This window comes from Pongo abelii, chromosome 14 (genome assembly GCF_028885655.2).
Source record: "Pongo abelii isolate AG06213 chromosome 14, NHGRI_mPonAbe1-v2.0_pri, whole genome shotgun sequence".
Taxonomy (NCBI): Eukaryota; Metazoa; Chordata; class Mammalia; order Primates; family Hominidae; genus Pongo; species Pongo abelii.
In genome coordinates, this window is record NC_071999.2 from 97,008,123 (window position 1) to 97,033,121 (window position 24,999).

Here is a 24,999-nt window from a genome sequence, read left to right on the forward strand (position 1 = left end):
CAGTGGAAAGAATTTGAACATCACAGCAAACTAAGTGCATGTATCTTTTATGCCTTCTGCATAAATTCCCTTGAAAAGAAAAAAGATACTTTAAAATGTATAAATCTATAATAATCCTGGGCAGCAAGAAATAGTACCAGAAGTGTAAGAAAAATATTGAACAATTCTTAACAAGAGAAAGCAGACAGGACTGGATTGACAATCAGGCAAGACTAAGAAAAGTCTCATGAAGATATGGTGTTGGGGAGAGCTGCTGTGGAGGTGGGAGTATTGTGAGATGTGTCCAAGCATAATAATCAGAAGGGTTCTTCAGGGCTCTATGACGCTTATTTGAGAAAATATCTTTAGGGATGCTGGGAAAACCAGCATCTCTCTTCTTGTGCTATTCTGCTAAGCTGAGTGCAACCATCACACTGGCACACAAGCTAAGGCAGCCAGTCCTGGAGCCCTAAAGCCACCCAGTCCTGGAGCCCTAAAGGCAGGGCTATGCAGCAGGTCATCGATGGTCAAGAGTGAAGAACCCTCTTCCAGGAGGACACCTCTCAGGAGATAAACCATGGTCATGCACTTCTGACAGCATGTATCACTCCTCTGCCCAAATCACCAAAGGTAATATTATGAAAGAAGAACCGGCAAATACAAATAGGTTAATTGATATCTAAACAAATGAATAAATAATCAATAACAAATATGAAACATGAAATAAAACATATTCAAAAGGTGTTCAGTTGAACAAAAACAAAAAACAAACAAAAGAAAAAAAAACCACAAGAGAATCAGCACCAAAGCAGTAGAACTAATAAAGCAAACTGAAAAAGACTGTAAGATAAGTAAAATTAATATTCTAGGAGAGAGTGTGGTGGCTAAGGCAGGAGGACTGCTTAAGCTCAGGAATTCTAGGCTGAAGAAAGTTATGATTACATCACTGCACTCCACCCTGGGAGACAAAGCAGGACCCCATCTCTAAAAATTAATAAACTAATTAATTTAAAAAAATTTTAGGAGAGATTAAAGGAATTATCACATGCACAAGCTATTACAAAATTAATCAATTAAAGGTCATGAAAAGTAAATGTATAGGTTTTGGGGATGAGGAGAAGCTACCTGGGATTAATTTAATGGAAAACAGAAATAGCTAAGGAAGAAAGTTGTATTAGTATTAAATAAGCTGAAAAATCATAATTAGAAGGATAGGGCCAGGCACAGGGGCTCAGACCTGTAATCCCAGCACTTTAGGAGGCCAAGGCAGGTGGAACACTTGAGGCCAGGGGTTCCAGACCAGCCTGGCCTACACAGCGAAACCCTCTCTCTACTAAAAATATCACCCCCCAAAATTAGCTTGGTATGGTGGCGCACCTGTAGTCCAGCTACCTGGGAGGCTGAGGCAGAAGAATCACTTGAACCAGGGAGGCAGAGGTCCCAGTGAGCTGAGATCATGCCCCTGCACTCCAGCCTGCGTGACAGAATGAGGCTCTGTCTCAAAGAGAAAATAAAAAGGATAAAGTGAAAACTATATGAAAGAATTATTGAGAGACAGGAAGAGACCAGGAGCCCAATACCTTTTGCTATATTTTGGATGTTTTGTTCCCTTCAAATATCATGTTGAAATGTGATCTCCAATGTTGGAGGTGAGGCCTAATGGGAGCTGTCTAAGTTGTGAAGGTGCATTCCTCATGAATGCTTTGTGGCCTCCCCATGGTAATGAGTTACCAAGAGATCTATGGCTAAAAAGAATCTGGGATCCTCCACCTCTCTCTTGCCCTGTGACACACCTTCTCCCACTTCACGTTCCGCCATGAATAAAAGCTTCTTGAGGCCTCAGGAGAAGCCAAGCAGATGCCGATGACATGCTTTTACTGCCTGCAGAACCATGAACCAAATTAACCTTTTTTCATTATAAATTACCCAGTCTTAGGTATTTCTTTAAGCAACACAAAATGGACTAACACGCCCATCTAAGAGAAGTGAAAGAAGTTATCAATAGAAAGAAGTTGAAGAAGGTAATTAGATGAAAAAAATAAAAACACAGAGAAGAAGATACATGAGCCTTTTAATTGAATGGGCACCAAAACCATTCCATAAAGAAAATTAATAAAACCTAAACAAAATGTGACGGAAACTCTGAATGTCACAGTTAAAGGAACAAGGATCTTATTGGGAAGACTCTAACTTCTCATTCAGCAATAATTAATGCTAGAAGAAAGAGAGACTATTTTAAACCTCTAGTGGAATATGAGCGTAGAGTTATATTACTAGCCAAATTTTCATGATTAAGAGAGAATAAAAAGATTATTTTAATATACAAAGCCTCAGAATGACTGCTTTCCATAAACTATGAAAGAAGATCTTAAGTATTCACTCCAACTTTGTAAAAATGGATTTCAATACAAATAATGACATGAATTTAAAAAATTAGCATACCAAGAAATTATTAAATGTGTTATCAAAACAATTATTAATTCTTCTAAACATGAGAATTTATCATTGGTATTCAGAATATGCTGAATCTGAAAGGGAAAGTGATAGAAAAGTAAAATAAGTGGAAATTTGCTACTTTTTTTGTTCTTTGGGAAAATCTTATCTAGTCATTGATAGGAAAATAAAGAAAATAAATTAAATTATTAGATTCTAAAAGATCGTGAGATATATATCCTTCTTGATACAACAAAACAACTACAATAAAAATTTCATAACATACAAAACATCAGGAAAGAAAAATCAATACAGAAATGTGAATAATAAGGAGTAAAAGTAAGATTTGTTCCAATCAACAGTGATTATAATAAATTCGATAAATCTCCATCCTCCAAGATAGTAAACATCTAGTTGGAAAAAAAATTTGGACACAAGCTAAAATTCACCTGAAGTTAAAAGGTAGAGTAATCAGGTGGGACAAGAGACTTATTTGGTAAATTCAGCAGTCAATCATGTCTGAAAATATTAAACACATAAGAAATAAAACTCAAAGAAATGCAATAAATCAAAATAAAATGAATAGCTATTTTCAGATTAAGTTAGAAATATTCCAGAGACTAAAAGAATCATGAGTGGTTTATATCAAGGTTCACCCACTCAATTACATAACTAAATACTTTTTAATTAAGTAGATAATAACATAAATTATGCAGGAAGGATAAACATGGGTAAAAATGGTGGGCATGACAATCATTGTAAAACACCGTAAAAACAATACAAAATGATTAGTTGATTCATATCTAGCTTATTGGAAACCAGTGCATAAATAACATCTGAATTATGCAAATGACAAAGTTACAAAATACATGAAGCAAAAACTAATACAACTCAAGGAAAACTGAAATATCCAGAATTCTAGCTGGAGATTAGTGTAATATTCTGGTAACTGTGCAAAGGAAAGTATATCAAGAAGAAGAATGTGCTCAACTATGTCAAATGCTACTGATAGTTCAAGTAAGGTGAAAACTGGGAATTCACCATGGAAATAGTTACAGGAAGGTCATGGGAACCCTGACAAAAGCTATTAAATTGTGGAGAAAAAAGCCCCAGTTGCAGTGAGTTCAAGAGAAAAGTGTAAGTAGAATTAAATTAGCATAGAAAGCTTTTCCAAGGAGTTTCGTAAATAGAAGTAAAGTAAAGTGGTGCTATCCAGAGGAGAACTGACATTAACAGACCCCTGAGGGGACAAATAATAAGAATAGGATTATGAGTAAATAAAATAGTATCTTTTAGTTTGTTTCTTGATTTTTAATAGACATATAATTTTAAAAATTGTTAAGACATAGTGTGTTTTGTTTCTGCTTTTGCTTATTAAAATAGAGAAATAGGTTTTTTGTATACTGATGCAAATAATGACGTGAGAGGGATTTGACAATAATTAACACACAAAATCAAGTTGCCAGGGCAATGATTTTTTTTTAAAGCAACTTTTTTTTTCAATGATTTTAAGTAGGTGAGGAAGGATAGAATGTGCTGCACAAGAGGATGCATTGCTGTTAGAAACACAGGGTTTAATAATTGTAATAGAAAGTGAGGGTACATCATCACGAAATGAGGCCTACAGAAGTCCTAGAGCTGAAGAATTTGATGAATGAAATAAAACTACAAGTAAGGGCTTCAACAACAGACAAGACCAAGAAAATAAGGAATTTCTGAACTTGAAGACAGGTCTTTTGAAATAACACAGGCAGACAAGAAGAGAAAATAATAAAAAAGGATGAAGAAGCCTACAGGATTTATGGATTTATGGGACACCATGAAGTGTACAAATATTCATATTATGGGCATCCCACAAAGAGAAAAGACAGGAAAAGATGCAGAAAACGTATTTAATGAAACAATAGCTGAAAACTTCCCAAGTTTTTGTAGAGAGAGAAACCTTTCTTCTTTTTTGATGTTTTTCTTGTTTTTTAGTACATGCATTTACAGCTATAAACTTCTCTCTTTATACTTCTTCCACTGCATCCCATAAGTTTATGTTGCATTTTCATTTTCATTTTCATTTGTCACAACCCATTATCTAATTTTCCTCGTAATTTTTCTTTGACCCATTGGTTGTTTCAGAGTGTCCCTAATTTTCCACATATTTGTAGATTTTCAGGTTTTCCTCACACTATTGATTTCTAGTTTTATTTCATTGTTATTGTAACATACACTTTGTATGATTTCAATCTTCTCAAATATGTAAAGACTTGTTTTTGGTCTAACATGTATTCTATCACAGGGAATATTCCAGGTGCTCTTCAGGAGAATATATAGTCTGCAGTTTTGGGGTAGAGTGTTCTGTGTATGTCTGTTAGATTCATCTGGTCTATAGTGTTGTTCAGGTCCTCTACTACTTGATTGATCTCATGATTGGAAGTGATCTATTGAAGTATCCTACAGTTATCAGGCTGCTATTTTTTCCTTCAGTTCTGTCAAATTTTTCTTCAAACACCATGTTAAAATTTTTGTTAAATGGTATTTTAACCTATATATAATTGGTATTTCTGCATTTGGGGTTATGATAGTTTTTTTATTATAATGATGAAGCAGGATATTTTCCTGACCCCTTCATGGGACTTGTGACATGAGTGCCCCATTTACTCAGCTTACCACTCTCAACTCCTTGCGGGAGGGGGTTTGCAAGCCAACAAGGCAGAAACTGGAGTACACAAGCGCTGGAACCAGCTGGCTGCTTTGGCACTCGCAGGAGCAAACTCCACGCACTCTGACCTGCTATGTTCCACCCCTCATGGAAGGGAGCATGCAGGTGAGTGAGTGCAAGAGCCGGGGCAAGCACTTTTAGGCACCAGCAGGAGCAAACTTGGTGCAGGTCCCATGGCAACATCTAGAGGAGGTGCTTGTGACTTCCAAAGCCTCAGTAGGCATGTTATAGCGTTCTTTTAGCTCTGCCATCCACAGACAGCTTACGTTTTAACAGCTTAGTGGGCCCTTTTGTACCCACACTTGCTCCTGAGCTCTTGTCTGGCATCCAGGAAAAATGAAGTTGCAGGAACAAATTGAAGGATGGTAAATGTGGGGAATTTTATGCTGGCGAAAGTGGCTCTCAGTGGGAAGAAGAGCTGAAAGAAGATGATGGGAGTGGGGAGGTGTGCAGTTAATCTTATCATGAAGTCCAGCCATCTCTGGCTGGATTCTTCTCAGGAGTTATGCCGGCAAGCTGTCCCTCTGAAGTCAAACCACTTTTCTCCAATGTCCAGCTTGTTCTTCCTCTCTGCCAGCTGAGTCTGGAGTCTTTATAGGCACAGGATGGAGTTGGGCAGGGCCATGAATGGCTTAGGAAAAGGTAACATTCAAGTGGGGAAAAGGGATATAAGTTCTCACTTTGGGCCGTGGTCTCAGGATTTCCAGCTTGAGGGTGGGGCTTCGCCAGGGACCCTACTTTTTTTTGCATAGAATTTCCCTGCCTCCTGTCACTATTAATAAGATATCATGAATAAAAATACTTAAGATAGTAAAAAGACTTATAAACTGTTTTGGAGGCTAATTGAAATAATATTATTAATGGTTTCATAGGTTGCAAGGATAAATTATAGAGAAAATATCTTGTGCATTTATCGTGCATAATTCATGCGAGAACCTGCTTTACCCTAGCTCCACGCTTCCCTCTGCAGTAACTCTTCTAGGATAACACCCTAGGCCTCTTGCCCTATCCTTATACACATGTGTTCCATGGGATAAGAGTGATTTATTTGACTGTTGAATTTGGAAAAGTGGGCTTTGGGGCTTAGTCCTTCTCCCTACTTCCTTTTTACAAGTGAATGTGTCTACCCCCTGGAGCAAATATTCTTTTTCTGCATGCTGTAATTTTTACAAGGTAGGTACCTACAGGGTAAGATACCAGAAGTACTTCAGTCCTTTCTAATTTTGGACAACATAACTTGAGTTCATGGAGCTTTATGAAGAACTCCTTCATATAGAAGAACTGGAATTTGAACCCACTCATGTGGCCTTATAGCTTGGCATCTTAGCCATTAGGCTACACAGCATCTGTGTTTGTGTCAGGAAATTGTAATGAAGACCCTATATGATAATGTAACAAGGAAGAATTTATCCCGCTTGTATTTAATGTTAAGAGTGTAAGAGGTCTCTGTGGTGTAATTCATTGTATTTTTTGTTTATTTTAGCTCTAATTTGTATGTAATTATGCTGTAACACTTCTTACCACACCAAAAGAGAAGTCTGTTCCACTAAACTTCATACTTCAAGTTGCAGGAAAATACTAATTGAATACACATAATAGGTCAATTTTAGAGAGTGGATAAAGAAAGATCAAGGATCAGAATGTAGCAGAGGAAGGGTTTGGAGTCAAACAGTCAATGAAACCTTATCCATTACTCCTCAAGGTATTTAATCTATACAGAGCCATAAGTAAACTAGAAATCAATATGAAACAAGAGGAAAGGGTGTTTCAAGGGAAAGGAGACCACTGGAGAACAGAGACATGAAAGTAACTGAAAAGGTAAGAGAAAAAAAGGAAAAGAAAGCCAGTATTCAGAAGGAGGCATTGGATAACTAAAGGATATAGATTTTATCATGAGACCCAAAGAAATACGGCTTTTAAAAATTAATCAGAGAACAGGCAATCAATGACCCTGTTTTAACCCGCCCCAGTTAAATAGCATACTGAAAGTGATTTGGCCATATTCAGAGAAGGAAAGATCAACCACACAGAGCTGATTCATATATCAAAAAGAAGCCAGAAAAAATAGAACAGTTTTGTTAATGAAGACTATAGTATTTTGAATTTTCTAATAAATTTGTCTCAGAAATATTTTACATGAAATACAAGTTATTTTGTTCTATATAACAAAAATGAGTATTTCATAATATGTTCAAGGTTGAAAAACTTTAAGGTAATGATTAGTTTGATACCATGAGAACCAAATTTTTTAACATTGATATGGATTTGGTTCATGAACTATATGCTTCTCCAACTTGAGGGTGCAATTCAAACTAGCAAATTCCCACAGGTCAATAAGGAAAAGAAATATCTACGCCAGCAATAAAAACAACATTTCTCATTTTATGTTTACAGGGTTTTAACATCATAATGAAGTTTAGAGCACACTTGCCCTAAATAAGTGATTATGATGCCAAAGCCCAGTGGCAAGGAAATAACCAAACAATATGCCTAAGTTATTTTCTTATTCGACTGATTTTATAGAATGTGCTAGACCTGAAAATAAGCTCTGCTCCTTGCCTTCCTGAAAATATGCTACAGATTAAATATTTTCTTGTGAGATTTTAATGAAAGACTGGTTTTAATTATATTCACTTACTGTGCAAATTAGGTTTGAATCAGCCCATTCATTAATATCCTATCTGGGATAGCAAAATAAATACACCACCTACATTTTATTAAACATGCTTAGAGGTCTGAGATATTACAGAATGTGAATCTTTAATTATGATACAAATTAACAGATAGTCTTATTGCTTGATATAATGTTTCTTGTTACCTGATGTAAATACTTGCAAATATCGCACATATGCAGGGTTTCTTTCTTTTGTTGACATTAACAAGAAAAATCTCTTTATAAAGTTCATTTTCATTTGCAATTGTAGGTTAGTCCTGAACGTTTTTCCTCATTACATGCAAATCATTAATCACACAAAATGAATGCAGCATCACTTTTTGTTCTCCAGAATGATGGGCTTTGTGATGAATACGTATTATCATAAATCTTTCTAAAAGAGTTCCTAATAGCATCCGATAACTTGCAACATCAGTGAGTAAAATGTAAAGTACACTTCTTCCACCAGCTTTTATATCTGAAGCCATCATCATCAGTTTTCACAAGGACAACTTAAAACACAAGCATGTAAATACAAAGATCCATATAACCAGTAATGCAAAACACGTTTTCTCATTTTCTACCTTTTTTCTCATGAACAAGATTTCACAATGCCCTTTGTTTCTCTGTTGTTCCCCTCCTCTTCTAATATCATTAGACTCTGATGCTCAATAATTAGTTCCTTGTGCCTTGGTAAAACAAATTTTCAGTATTTTTTTGTTCGGATACCGAGTATTTTCAAACATTAAATCAACGAAAAGATGAAAAATAATTTATTTTGAACACTAAGATATTTTTATCATTGTATGACATTTTAAGGATTTTAAATGCACTTCTTTTGAAAATTTGAACCTTCCGCTGACCAATTTTGATGGGCTTAAATAGCAGGATTTAGGATATTTATGCATACACTCACCATGAGACAAGCCCAGTTTTCTCACACCACCTAAGCAGTCCTGCATGTGCTCATTGCCAGGGTGAACCTGGACTCAGCATCCTTGTGAGATTATTCAAGAGAAGACGATAAATATTCATAGGTCAAGACAGAAAAAACAGATATTTTTATAGACCCAAGAGCAAATAAAAACAACCTCATAAAAATGTATTATATTCACACTTATTAAGCTGCATGTTGGAGTCTTCTAAAATAAATTTCCTCTTACAAATTATCTAATTTTGACCTCTGTATTTAAAGTCAAAATATTTTTATAAAAGGCACTATTTCCAGGAAACATTGAGATCATTTAAGGCATAATATGGAAGACACATTTATATAAATGTCATCTATTGATTTTTGTTGTTGTGTTTCCAACTTGAACTAGTTACAGAATCACCATAAAAAGATAAAAGTGTCAGGCTCAGTGACTCACGCCTATAATCTTAGCTAGTTGGAAGGCTGAAGTGGGAGGATCACTTGAGGCCAGGAGTTTGAGACCAGTCTGCAACAAAGTGAGACCCTTTCTCTAAAAGAATAAAAGATGGAAATAAAATTAGCCAAGTGTGGTGGCGTGTACCTGTAGTCTCTGCTACTCAGGAGGCTGAGGCAGGAGAATCACTTGAGTCCAGGTGTTCAAGGCTGCAGTGAGCCTTGATCTCAGCACTGTACTCCAGCCTGAGTGATGGAGTGAGATCCCATTTCTAAAAAAAAAAAAAAAAAAAAAAAAGACATAAAAACATAAGGTTCAGAAATTTTCTACAGTTGAGATACTTAGAGCAAAATAATTGCTGAGTCTTCTACTGGGGAAAAATTACGAATAGAAAGTTATTCAAAACTCTCAAGTGTTTCATAATTATTATAAAATAGTAATAATTTTCTGAGTGCCTATAACTATGATCCTAGCACTATTTAAGCTCTGACTCCATTGACCTCTCCAAATCCAGATAATATGTGAGGTAGGCTTTTAAACCCCTTTTTATAAATCAGTAAAGTGAATCTCAGGGCTTATGTAGTCATGCCGTACTAAATAATTGGCCGAGGAAAAATCAGAAATCCTCTTCGTCTGTCTTCAAACCCAGCTTCTTCCAACATATGCCTTTGTATTGCTTATCTTCATTTCTCTTTGCTTTAAATTTTAAGAGGTGGTTTTAGCTTCTTTCTACAAATAGACATGAAAGGTTAACTCAGATATATAGTGTAGATAAATAGCTCATGAAGATCTACAGCTGACCAATTCATAAGGATCACATCACAGAGGATATTTTGTGTGTTTTATAAAGTTAACCTTTACCATTATATAGAAATTGATGTTGAAAAAACTATACTACTGCTTTCAATGTCATCACTTTTTAATATACTAAAAAATACGTAATAATAAGTAAAATTGATTTATATGTATTGTATTACAATTAATTTTTACCTGCAATTTTATATCTTCAGTTGCATAAATTTGTATCTTCAATTGACCCTAAAGATTTTCCAAGGAACAGTGAATTACGGTAAGTATTGCTAGTATCATTTTCTTATCTATAGTGAATATGCTAAAATGTAATTTGAGATCTTTTAAAAATACATTATTAAACTATATATAACATTATATGTGTGGATATGAGTATACATCATGATATATATGTGTGGATGTGTGTCTATGTCATAGTGTATATGTGTGTGTGTATATATATTTATACATATATGAGATAAATGTGAATTTTAGAAATTGTGAAAATCTATTGTGTGTCTTGTTCTGCAGCTCAACTCATCCTTCCAAACTCATTCATTAAGTACATGTGCTTACCGTACATACAGATTTTAAAAACAGTTGAAATTAGTTATTGTTCTTAGGTATATTATGGACAAGGTATATTGCTAATTTAGCTAAAAATGTTGCTACGTTATAAAATCAAATATTTTTAAAAAGTAATTTTAACTTTTATTTTAGGTTTAGGGAGTACTTGTGCAGTTTGTTACATGGGTATATTTCGTGATACTGAGGTTTGGGGTACAAATGATCCTGTCACCCAGGTGATGAGCGTAGTACCTGATAAGTAGCTTGTCGGCCTTTGCCCCCAACCCCCTCCCCTTCCCTCTAGTAGTCCCCAGTGTCTATTGCTTCCATCTTTATGTCCATATGTACCTAATGTTTAGCTCTCACTTATAAGTAAGAACATGTAGCATTTGGTTTTCTGGTCCTGCATTAATTGGCTTAGGATAATAATGATCTCCAGCTGCAAAGGATATGATTTCATTCTTTTTAATGGCTGCAGAGTATTTCATGGTGTATATGTAGCATATTTTCTTCATCCAATCCATTATTGGTGAGTGCCTAGGTTGATTCCATGTCTTTGCTATTGTGAATAGTGCTGGGATGAACATAAGAGTTCATGTGTTTTTTTGGTACAGTGATTTATTTTACTTGGTGTGTATACCCAGTAATGGGATTGCTGGGTTTAGCGGTAGTTCTGTTTTTAGTTCTTTGAGAAATCTCCAAACTGCTTTCCACAGTGGCCAAACTAATTTACACTTCTACCAGCAGTGTATGCATGTTCCCTTTTGTCTGCAGCCTTGCCAATATCTGTTGTTTTTTGACTTTTTAATTATGGCCATTTTGACTGGTGTAAAATGGTATCTATTGTGATTTTAATTTGCATTTCTTTAATGTAAAATCAAATCCTAAATTGATATTAGTAAGAATATCAACAATAGTAATTATGTAATGAAATAAGAAAAAAATGGAAACTTAGTAAATATATAGGTTTTGAAACATCAGGAACAAGAACTTATGAAGTATCATACAAGTAATACACTACTGTAGTGATGATAATTAAGTGGCAAATTCTAAACAGTTGATTGTCACTCAGGGAATTAGTGCTGTTGCAAGTGCTATTATGTTTCTACTCTTGGACAAGGTACTTGAGGGTCTATCAATATGTTAAGGATTTCTGTGAAGTGAGATGGAAGTAGTTTCCACCGGTTTCTTCCATCTAAAATCACCTAGCCAGGGATAAAGTAGAGAAGTTGTACACCTGCTTCTTTATTCTCATGAATAATTGAACAATAGCCTTGGGTGGATTTGCAATGTGCAACTCAGCTTAAGCTGCCTGAAACTCTTCTCAAATTTGTTCACATATGTGTCTGTTATGACAGAGGAGGGTGGGCACTTATCTCTAGGTGTTGGAAAATGGGGCCCTCTAAGGCCCAGGAAGCATTGTATCTATCTCAAATATATACAATTCTGTATTTGCAATATTTTATATTTACCTAATATAAACAGTTTTAAAACATCAACTAAAGCCTTAATCTCTTCTAACTTCACTATTGACACTTTGGGAGAATACACTTATGAAAATTCATAAGTGAGAATTATGATCTTCAGGTTCATTTTCAGATATCTTAAAGTCTTGAAATTTGGGTTTTCCAATGTTTATTAATTAACCTTAGTTTTTATAATTCTGATACAAAATGTAAACATTACAATGTGAAATGTATGTTTTCAAAATATGAAGTACTCCTGAGGATATTTTGGATTTAGGGGTAAAATTTTATCTACCTCGTTGAATGACATGTTTTATGTATATGGGCTTTATTCCGAATTATTTGATTGAAATGGTTTTTATAAAAATCATCTAAACTCAGAGAAAAGTTACTAAAATACTTATATATATAAGTATTATCTAAAATACTTATATTATATAAAATACTTATATAAATATATTTTATATATATCTACAGGCATATTTGAAATCCACATAACTTAAAGTCAGCTAAGTCTTTTTTTTTTCAGATTTTAGTTAATCATGGTGCTATTATGAGGATACTTGAGGAGGAACTGCAAATTATAAATCTTAAATTTTCGTGTTTTAATATATATTTGTTTTACTATTTTTTTCATTTTGGGGGTCTCCATAATCCATGCTTATAAAATAATTTTCTTAAAAATGTGTTATTCTAAGCACTAGTCAGTGGCAAATGATAGTATTGAGCTATGCTAGTACTCACATGTAAATTATGTTTGTTCTTTAAACTTTAAAAACAGTAAAATGTAGCCTTTTTCCATGCTTTTGTTGAATTCTGTATTTTAAAATGCTAATGGGACCTTTAAAGCTGTTCATAATTTTTAAGTGCTCTGATGGATATTCTGCATGGAGATTATTTAAATGAATTAAGCTGTTTAATCCCCTCTGTATTTAAAATAGTAGATTGTCACCACAATATAATTTTAATTTCTACTGTATCCATTGAAATAAATGCAGAATTATACCACTCACAGCAGGCAATAAGGGGGTTGTCTTTTTCATTTTTTTTCTTTACAGCTTCTAAAATATGGGAGACTCATTAATTAACGGGTGCCTCATTAATTCAACCAGTCATTGAACACCTGAAGACTTTCTGCTAGGTCTTGGAGAGAGAGAGATTTTGTTTGTTCTAAAGAAAAGCCCAGTTTATTACAGAAAACAGGCAAATTCCAGACATGGAAGGTTACCTAACAGTAACTTACCCTGTTACACAAGATGGGCATCTCACATGATGTGGCACTAACATAAGTCTCATGGAAGCTGGAAACAGAAATCAGAGGAAAGCTAGTTCACTACACAACTAACAGGACAGCACACAGTGGACAGAGAGGAAGGCCATTTCACACAGAGGAAATGAAACCTAAACTTTCTGCCAAAGTTCAAGGAAACACATTAGCATTTTGTTTTGGAGTAATGGGGCAAATGATGTGATATTATTTTCATTTTAGAAAAGTTATTAACCGTTGAAAATAGGTTAAGAAAGAAGCAGGAGCCAATAAGACCAATCCAAAGTCTGTTATATATCAAGTAGAAATGGCAAGGACCTGAATCAAGAAGTGATACTGGGAAAGAAGGGTGCTGAGGATATATTCTAGAAGAAGACTGGATGGCCTGTTGAGGCAGGGAAGAAGAGTGAATAAAGAATGTAGGGTGTGCTTCATTCTGGCTTGGCTAACGGGGCACATGGTAGTTGCCTCCACTGAACTGGGATAAAAACACATTGAGGGTCTTGTAAGATCGCAAATGATGAGCTTCATTTCAGTCGTGTTGAACTGGAGGTATTTGTAGAATATGCAAGTGTTCGGAGAAGCCCAACAAGAGGCTGGATGCATTGTTGTAAAATCAAGAAAAAAGATATGTCCTGGTGGTATAAATTTGGTGGTCATAACGGTGACAACTGTAGCCAGTGACATCGCTGAGATATACAAGAGACATTATCAAATGGGAAAAATGAGGGCAGAAGGCAGAACCTTAGATGACACTACATTTAAGCTCCCGATAAAAAAGAATCAACTGTGAAAGAGAATGGAATGTATGGAAGCTCTTTTTTTGCACCCGCCAGACACTTCTTCCCTGAACAAATGAACACTTGTCAGCTACACAGAATTCCCAAGGAAAGATGTCCATTTATTTCAGTGATGCCGCCATTGCTCAAAACACTTTATTTAGTCCTCTTTCATCTTACCTCTAGACCAGCAGCATTTTCTTTTTAATATCTTCAGTGTTGGCAAAGCTTTATTTTTTGACAATAAATGTGTTTTTTTAGAAAGAGCTCAGATATCAAGAAGATCTAACTACCTAGTAATGATTCTTATTTCACCTGAAGTGCATTATAAACTGAGTGTGAAAGCAATTTCAATGAGAGGAGTTATAAAAATAAAAAGCCATGTTTTAATCATCTTCAAAAGAGTATACATTCTGCCAAAAAGACTTTTTGAAAAATGTTTAATAAGTTTATATTTTATAGAAAGAGCCATGCCTTATACATTACTATCTTAAATAATCTGACCTCTAAATATTTCTGAATCTACACAATTTAATGTGGCTTATATTTTTTATACAAACCTGTCAACTGTCTTATAGAGATTAATGACTCAGTGTAAATGCAGACCTTATTTTAAAGTTGCATTAAAATTCTTACTTGCCTTTACATCTTCAGACATTACTTTATTGCTTTTGCACTACCAGCTAATCTTAATTTGCAAGAGTTGTCTGTTTTATAAAGACACTGAGGAGTGGATATGTCACCTGTTCTAGTAGTTAATACCTCTCAGCAACCTTTTTTTCTTATTTCTACTTTAAATTCTCTCCATAGCTGTCACTTACAGGCATTTACAATATAATTCGTGGTCGGCAGGGCACAGTGTTTTCAGCACTTTGGGAGGCCAAGATGGGAGTATCGCTTGAGTCCAGGAGGTCGAGACCATCATGGGTAACATAACAAGACCCAGTCTCTACAAAAAAAAAATAAAAAATTAGCCTAGAGCAGTGATTTGCACCTGTAATCCCAGCTTCTAGGAAGATTGAGGCGAGAGGGTCACTTGAACTTAGGAGGTTGAGGCTGCAATGAGCCATGATTGCATCACTGCACTCCAGACTGAGTGACAGAGTAGGACTCTGTCTCAAAATAATAATTAATAACCTGTCTCAAAATAATTAATAATAATTTGAGGCCAATTTAAAATATATTTATTTATGTTGGAAACACTAAAAAACATAGATCACCTATATTATGTATCAAGATAACAACAAATTGTGTTCAATGATGACAGTAAAATCGAGTGAGTTATGGTATCCACTTCTGATCCACACATAAAACATAATATGTTTGAGACAGCACTGTACTGAATGTCCCTAAACTTGTAAATAAACTAGTTAGATAACCAAAGTATTGTTTTCTCATTATCATGCAGCATTAAAAAGTTTTGTGGATGATATTTAGGATTCCTGAAATTTGAGGCACAAGCTTAGATCAGGCTTATAATCCTGGTGCTCTAACCTTACACTCTTAGCACATAATCTAGAGTCTAGATATTACTATTATGAAAGGTCATTACACTATACAATGGGCTTCTTAATTTTGAATAGATGTAAAATTAATTTCTAGGAAAAATATCTATTCCAATTTTTATGTTTGCCCTTATTTTTATTTTGTCATGTAAACATTGATGGAATTCAGTTTATTAAACATTAAGAAACTTTTTTTAGTATATGACTTCAAATGTATAATGTATCTAGAACTTCCTCATTAGTGAAAAGATGATGGCTAAATGTAAGATTTAAGGTTAATAAACTATTTGGTAACCTTATCATAAAGGTTAGATATAACATGTTCTCAAGTCATGAGGGATGTTTAGCCTTGTAAATTATTCTTGATGGGTTGAAAGATTGGACTATTTTAGTGCTAAAACCCCTACTAACTCCATGATGTTATTGCTCCTCACATTACTTTAGACTGAAACTGTTAGTATTCATTTCAACCTCTGTTTTTTTCCAAAACCCCATCCCATGCTAGGATACTCTTATACATTAATTTAACTGTCAAACTTAAACTCTGTGAACTTTTGGATTATGTCTAATTCATCTTTTTGCCCTCATAGAGCATTCAGTACAATCCTCTAAAACTTCTCCTGCCAATCCCTTTTCACACACACACAAAAAGAAAGGCAAAGAATGAGTGAGATTCTGATGCCAGTTACTGGTGAGTTGTATTTTCTCTAAATCACTGGATACTTGATTGTGATAAAACTTCAAGTTTCAACTCCTTCTGCTGCACACTTACATATGTTTCTGAACCCGTCATGAGTTGTGACTTCTCTTCTGATTGTCTATCTCTGAGTGTTAGATGTCATTCCACAATCTATTCTATAAATTAAGCTATAGAAATTCTATAGACTATTCCATAGTCTCCTAGAATTTTTCTAACACATCATAATATGTTACACAAAAAAGTACTCCCACAACACATGCTAATCAGATGTACAGCCCTTCAATGACTTTATAGTCATCAGAGCCAACAATTTAGGTATGTTAATAGGGTCAAAGTGTCTGCCTCTGTATAGTCATCAAATGAAATGCTATGATTAGAAACATCCTGTAGACATCTGTACAATGCAGCAACGAAGGAATAAAACTATGTGGGATGAAGATATTTGGTACTCATATTTTTGTAAGTTGAAAATCATGAGCTCATGGCTTATTCACTACTGAATACTGAATGGAGGAAAGCGAATGACTCAGCACACTTAGGTTCGCATGTGAAGTGCTTAACTCCAGAAACACTAAATTGCAGAAGCAACTCATTACATAGACAGCATTTTTAAGGTTTCTTAGGTCAAACAATTCTAGCCCTTTGGTAAATAAGTAGCAAAATGGGATCTCATAAAAGAAGAAATGGGAAGATGAATAAGGCAGCTACTATTTGTCAAGCTTACCTTATATGCTAGGCATCATATTAGTTTCAACCAGATTATTTCAACCAGATGTTCCTCAGACACACATTTTAACCCCATCATGGGGTAGCACACAGCCAACCAGGGACTGGTTTAGATTTCTTCCAGCTTATTAATGTAATTTTTATTTTCTTTTGAAGTAAGTATTCCAGTTTGGAATTGTTCTCTTGCCTTTCACAGTTACTGAAACTTAAGTTTGCATTCATCCCTCAGTAATCGCTTAGCCTATCTTCCCATGTCCCCAAGTGAGAAACCCTGTACTCAACTGCAATTCTATGAAGCCGTTTGACCTGTCTATAATCAGATGGAATACGTTATGCTTTGGGAACAACTCTCAAATTCACAGCAGCTTATCTCAACAAGAACTTTCCTCTCATAATACAGGCCCAGCAGGAGCTAAGAGTGGAGCACACAATCACTTGGGGATCCAGCAGGACACAGACCTTCTACCTCCAAAGAAGCTTCCATGAACATTGCAGCAGAAGAAGAGAGGGCTGGGTGGTATTATCATGGCAATTAAGTGCTCCCATCTAAAGCTAGACATATTCCTCTGCTAACATCTCACTGGACCAGCCAGTCAATGGTTATGTCTGGGTTCAAGGAGAGTAAGGAAGTGCAATCCTGCCTCAACCCATAAGAAGGAGCCCTCATTTGCCTTAATCTACACTACACAACCATTGAAACGACTAGTGAGCCTACCCCCGCCCCGCCGCTCCCCCCAACACACACAGACATGCCTACCTGCCTACCTTCTTTCTGCTTCTCCTTTCCTTCTCAACTCGGAGATAAAGAATCAGACGTATGTTACATATGATTGTCTCACTTCTCACAAAAGACCATGAAGGCTGAGAGTGGTGGCTGACACCTGTAATCCAGCACTTTGGGAGGCTGAGGTGGGCAGATCGCTTGAGCTCAGGAGTTTGAGATCATCCTGGGCAACATAGCAAAACCGTGTCTCTACAAAAAATACAAAAAATTAACTGGGCGTGGTGGCGGACGCCTGTAGTCCTAGCTACTCGGGAGGCTGAGGCAGGACAATGGCGTGAACCCGGGAGGCGGAGTGTGCAGTGAGCCGAGATGGCGCCACTGGACTCCAGCCTGGGTGACAGAGGGAGACTCCGTCTCAAAAAAAAAAAAAATTAACTGGCTTGGTGGCACGTGCCTGTAGACCTAGCTACTGTGGGTTCTGGGGCTGGAGGATTGCTTGAGCATGGGAGGTCAAGGCTGCAGTGAGCCAAGATCACGCCACTGCACTCCAGCCTGGGTGACAAAGCAAGACCCTGTATCAAAAAATAAAAGACCATGAGGTAGGTATTAATAATCTGCACTTCACAAGTGACAGAACTGAGACTTCTAGGACTCCAGCGCCTTACACATCATTGTGCACATTTGGGGTCCAACCTTTGACCCCAGATCTTTTGGGCTTAAAATCTTCAGTGAGTATCCAATTTCTGTAAGAAAGTTTTTACGTTCTTCAATAAGCTATGCACAGTCCTCCAAGACTTGCTTTCCTATCACTGTCACGAGTTAGTTTGTATTGCCCTCAGCCTTCAAGCCCTACTATATCATGGCAAGGAACCTCCTGTGATTTCTTTGGGCTTCATTTCTTTATCCCTTTGTTCATATGGCAACTCCACTTTTGACTCTCCTTGGTCTTCCTGACAAACACTAACCTGATTTTAAGTCGCAGTTCATGAATTCATGCCTTCTAGGAAGGCTTTTCTAACTTTCACTCTTACACAAAAGTTAAATCAGTTATCTCTTCATTTTATTTCCATTGTACCCTGCACACACTTTTATGGAACTAATTTTTGTTGTTTTTACTGTCTTTTGCATGTCACTTTTATACTCAGGGTGCCTTGGGGATACCTCTTCTTCATTTTTATAACTGAGCATCTCTGTGTCTGTGTTGGTGATTAACACATGGGCTTTTATTAAATGTTGAATGAACGCAGAATACACGTGTAGCAGCGCCTTCAGGCATATACTCTGGAGCTAGACTGTCTTAATTGAAATCCTACTTCTACCATTGCCATTGTCTGATATTGTCCAGATTAATTTCTTTGTGTTTCAGTTTTTCCTCAGTAAAAGTAAGGTAATAATATGATCTTTCCATTGTTGTGTCGGTGTTATTTTCAGGATTAAAGAGAGCGTAATAAGGGTTTTAAGGGAGTAATTGTTAAAATCAACATCTCTCTCCAGTTATTTGGAGCCATTATAAATCTATGTCTTTAGATCAGACCTATTGCCATTTGCAATAGGTCTGATCAGTAGGTGAAATTTGCAGGGAACTGGATGGATAATTATAATTATATTGCTCAATTGATGCATTCAGAAGCAAATATATAAGTTAAATGTATTAAATATATAAGTTAAATGACAAACTTATACTAAAAATACAATTTGGGCCCACAGATTGGATGGTTCAAATATTTTTTTTTCTGGTTTGCTCTCTGTTCATGTGGAATTAATTCCTTTTGTAGTAGAATGTATCCAATACTAACAGATATGAAAGAGTTAAACCACAACCCTTGAACTATAAGGTTAAAAACTTAGAATTTTCTCCCCATTCACTGCAGCTGTAGACAAGAAACTGCCATAAAAGAAAGGAAAAGTGCTTGAGTAATGGAAGAAAGTTATTTGGCCTGGATGATATCATTTTTTTTTTTCCTGTCTAACATTAGGATGTTCCTTTAAAAAAAAGTTTCAAAGGAACAGCATAAGCTTTCATAGATATTTTCAGGCATTCTGTCACTTGAAAGTTTACTTCCTGTAGTTTCTGCATTATGTGAGTTGCTTAATAGCAGTTACAAATATAAATAAAAATAAGAAAAACAGATATAAATATATATTTGTCTATACATCTAAGAAAGAATGCTTGTTACATAAGACTGAATCTGGGGTAACCAAAAAAAGAAAGAAAGAAAAAACTTTCTGTCCAAGGCACAGGAGTATGGACCAGGCAATAATACAAAAGCAGAGAGAAGGCTTTAACGTGAGTGAAGAAGCAGATGAGATAAAGACAGATATGCCACTCATATTTCTAGCTAATATTCCCCCAATCCACAGGTAGGTTGGTGGTTAATACTAGAACCACATTTTGGTAATAACTGTGTGTTAGCCAGAACATAATACAATGTGAGTATGAGGACTTAGGTTAGCCATTGCTAAGCTGCCTGTAGTAGATTTTGATGAAATCTACTACAAAATCTATGATGAAACTCATCATAGGTTTTGATAAGTTTTCATTTAACAATTTTTTTTCAGTCTTTCCATTTTATTGTCTCATTCTCATCACATATGATGATGATTCTTGAAGTTCTTGAGTCACTGGCATGGTACAGGTGACACTTTTGTGCGTGTGCCCTATGAGCAAATCCTCCAGGTAGAGAAACCCTCTTAACTGTGAGAGAACTGTTCAAATTAAGATAACAAAACTTTATTTAATGATTTCTTTTTAAAAACGTATATTTTGAGAGCAACTACCCAAACCTATCATCTCTTAATTGTGTTTCTCTTAAGTAATTAGAAAAATTTTTACAGCAAAAATTTTAAAGTTACAAAATCAGGGAAAATATCATCCAGTTCTCTGCCTTTTGATTTGACTTACTTATCTCTTAAGTTCAAATAGTTATTGAAATTGGATTCAATATATGTGTCTCAAACATTTACTTTTTTAAAACTCTGGCCTTACTGAAAGATTTCCAAAAGGCAATTTGGATTTCCACTCACTATATCTCTATGACTAAAGTCTCTCCAGTGAAATGTGAAATGAGGATCTGGAGAGAAACAAAATTCATTTTATTATAAATTAAATATTTCATGGGCTGCCCACAACGAAATTGAACTAAATCTCATCTAATTTTTCTGTATAGTCTAACAAACTAGACTTTAACAAATGATCAAAATGTCTTGCTAAAGAATTTGAAGAGTTTAAAACATGAATGTAAGAAATTGATAAACATATTTAGCATCAAATTAAAAATCTCCCTTTGGTGTTCAGTTTTCCTAAAATAAATCTTATTATTAAAATTATAAATTTCATATGTAAAAGCCAGAAGGCAATTCTTGCTTAAAGAGCACAAAATCCATTGAATCTATTTAGGTTTTCATGCTTTGTAAGCATTCTAGAGATAATTCCTTTAATTTCATAAATTATAGATATAGGTGGATTTTTCAGTGCTTTTTTTCTTTCCTCTCTGTTTAATGAAAATCAGAAAACATAGAATGTGCCATGATGAAATCCTTCATTTGGGGGAAAAAAAGCTAAATCTAATATGGCTTGATCCATTTGAGGAATTTGCATTGGAATGATGAATTATTATGTTAAATAAATTCTGGATTTTATAGCTATAGGCTCTTATAAAATGACAGAAAATACTTTAGGAAATCTGTCACCTTCAAATGCATTAAAATGTTTATGGATGCTACTCCTAAGAGAACGATTCAAAAGTTTTTAAATAAAGATGTACCTAACTCTTCAATAGCATGAATAGAATCTGAATTTATGAGCAACATTGGATTATAAAGAAATGCTCACTTACTCATTTCCTTAAACATTGGCAACATTTTAAAATGACAATTCCAATTATATATAAAACCTTTCCTGGCTTTTGAAATCATACATGATATCACAATCATCCAATTTCCAATAGGACATTGTATTTCTTTCACATACCTCTCACTTAACATTGTGATATGCGCTTACGTGTGTACTTGTCTCATCTAGTCTTAGATATTATATTTTACCTCCTCAAACATGAGGAGTAGCATTTATCTTTTTTTATACCTCGCAGTGTGTGGCAGTGTCCTACCTTCGGTGAATGTTCAATAACTTTTTCCAGCATCAAAGACTGGACGAAAAAATTATCGAAATTCTGACTGCTGCCCTGGAGAAAATAGAATGTAACTCCCTGGTAATAATCCTCCACATCTAAAGTAAGAATTGAAGCAAAATAACTACTCGACTAGGAGGAACCCAAACAGATAGAAAAGCCCTGTCATTTACCTCCAAAAGTGCTGTGTGCGTGCATGTGTGTGTGTGTGTGTGTGTGTGTGTGTGTGTGTCCAACTCAACTAAGGAGTTTTTATTATTCAAAATACAAATAATCACTCTCCCCACCCCATGGTTCTTTGTATTTTGAAAAGATGGGGAAGGCTGGTGGTGAAAAATCAGAATGTGTGTATTTTGAAAAAGTTCCCTGAATGAGTCTAAAGTCCATTACTTCTTCCCTTTGTCCTAGAAATTTGACATATTATTACTTAATTAATTAATAATATGAAAATTCTAATATCTCTCCTATTAAGAACTAATTGAATGCAGATTGCCTAGAAGTAATCCAGTTTTCCTATGGATTCCTGTGGCCTTGGTCAACAGTGTAAACCTTCAGTGTATACTAATGTAGTTACATCCTTGACACATACATTGATATAATATACAAACATACACTATTAGAGTGGCATGTAGCATTTGCAGTCCTCAACTATCAAGGTCCTCATGGCTATATACAAGTTAAACCCATTGGAGCAGATATGGTGAAAACTCACAGGAGAAGCACCTAATTATTATAATACGAATTAAACCAAATACAAAAAAGTAAAATACTTTGATTTAAACATAAAAAAATTTAAGAACACAAAGAAAACGACATGACCCCAAAGAACAATGTTAAAATAAAGGTGATACAAACTTTGATTCAAATGTGAATGAGATTTTTGTCATATTATCCCACCAATTTGCATACTTAAAAATTCATGTTTAATTTCAAAACTTTTTTCAGTTTCCGTGACTGTACAATATCTGTTCAAGATACTTATGTTAACAAGTCAGTCAGTCAAATAAATAGTCAAAAAAACAGAAAAGAATTTGAATATATTGATGAATTACAACTCCATAGAGACTATGCTAGGTGCTTTGAAATGTCATGTTTCATGTAATCCTGCCAACAAGTTAAACAAGCCCATTTTATAGATGAGAAAGCTCTGGATCTGGGGAGTTGAAACACAGATGCACAATTTCATTGACCTAATAGCAACAGACTCAAAATTGACAACCAAGTATGAATGCTCAAAAATTTGTATTCTTTTCACTATTACTATATATCAAGGGTTTGAATGTATGGTCCATAGGCTGAATCTAGACTGTTTTACCCTGTGAACTAAGAATGGTCTTACATTTTTAAATAATTTTTTAAAAATGCAAAAGAATGCTATTTCCTGACACGTTGAAATTCAGATTTTAATGTCCATAAATAAAGCTTTATTGAAACACAACGAAAACCACTCATTTAAGTCTTGCCTCTGGCTGTTCTTGTTTTTTGTTTTTTTTGAGACTGAGTCTCTATCTGTCGTCCAGGCTGGAGTGCGCAGCATGATCTCGGCTCACTGCAACCTCCGCCTCCTGGGATCAGGCGGATTCTCCTGCCTCAGCCTCCCGAGTAGCTGGGACTACAGGCATGTGCCATCATGCCCAGCTAATTTTTGTATTTTTAGTAGAGATGGAGTTTAGCCATGTTGGCCAGGCTGGTCTTGAACTCCTGACCTCCGGTGATCCACCCACCTCACCCTCCCAAAATGCTGGGATTACAGGCATGAGCCACAGCACCCAGCCACCTCTGGCTGTTTTCATGCTACAGCATTAGGGTTGAGTATTTGCAACGGAGATTGCATGGCCTACAAAGCTGAAAATATTCGTGAGCTGACTCCTCACAGAAAAAGTTTGCAGACCCCAGGTATATATTTTTACCTCCCCATTAATGCATGCTTGTGGTCATAGAAGTGGTCTAAATGCAAAGTGTATCCACAAAACAAAAAGACAATTTTATTCCAAAACTACTGATGAGTAATGTTTTTAAAGAACAATAATGCATCAGAAGGACAACTCATCCTGCATTTTCCTTTCCACACAATTTAGAGTTCATTGACTTGAAAGCGTCCTTGAAGGCTTGCAGCACTTAATACATGCATGTATTAAACCTCTCAAGTTTACTTGGCCTGAGTGTTGTGTAAAAGATCTTGGAAGCAATTTATCACAGAAGAATTTGTCACTGATTAACTCTTTTTTAGATGTGTTGTGGAGTAGTAAAGTGAAGTCAAGGGTGATAATGCTGACAGGATATTTACCAAGTGGTGGAGAATCTGCCAGCTGGTGCTAAAAGGATTTGTAGTCTCTGCCACATCACGCCCTTTTCGAAGCCCAACCCTGTACCCCACCCCACCCCAGTAACCAGTTTCTGTGGAGTCTAAAGCTTATAAAATTTGAGGGGCCCTCTTTAAGAAAAAGAAGACAAAACTACAAATACAAAATTAGACATATGGTCTTGGAGGAGCTCGGGCAATTGAGGGGTCCTGAGATTTAAACTTCATTCGTTTCAGGAGAATAAACTTTTACCCCTGCAGAAAAGAGAGAGGCTGGAGGCACCGTGGAGGGAGTGGCCATATTCGTCCACATGCTAGCCATGCAAAAACGTCAATTTAATAGACTCCACTGTAAAGCAGAGTTTCCATATTTCAGCAGCATTCCGAATTAGGAAAGCACATTCCGTATAACTTCAATGTCTTCAGCAAGTAAAGTCCTGCTAGATTTTTTTTTTAATTTTCTTTAAAAAAAAAAAAAAACAGCTGAGGAAAAAATAGCTATAGTAGCTCACAAAACAGATAGCTGCAGAAGTGTAATTCTTCCCAGTTTCACTTCATTCCACTCCTGCTCTGCTTTCTTCTAGTTTCTTTTGAGGTTTAAACTCAAAACTACAAACTAAAGTAGCTGCGTGCTCTCTTCTGGGCTCACAGTGTGTCCAAAGCTTCAGAGACGCAATTCAGTCCCTGGACAGCCCGACTCCATTCGCCCACTTCAGAACAAGTGCCAGTATCTCCGTGAACATTTCCTATCCTCTTTTCTCTACTCACTTCCAGATTTTTTCCTTCACTTTCTTCACCTTTGATCCCAGATTTCTTCCAAACACAAGAAGGTTTCTTTTTTGTGAGAACGAGTTGACTAGACAGTAAGGGCTGAAGCCAGAATAAAATAGGAAAGAAGGGACCAG

The 24,999-nt window shown here is 35.6% G+C and overlaps 1 long non-coding RNA gene across 1 annotated transcript; it reads left to right on the forward strand.

The window, feature by feature from the left end:
• The first annotated feature begins 355 nt into the window (after positions 1 to 355).
• Positions 356 to 17,894, forward strand: LOC129049698 (uncharacterized). The gene is made up of 3 exons (XR_008512952.2): positions 356 to 609; positions 10,153 to 10,211; positions 17,342 to 17,894. It is a non-coding gene; the product is annotated as an uncharacterized LOC129049698 (long non-coding RNA).
• The last annotated feature ends 7,105 nt before the right edge of the window (positions 17,895 to 24,999 follow it).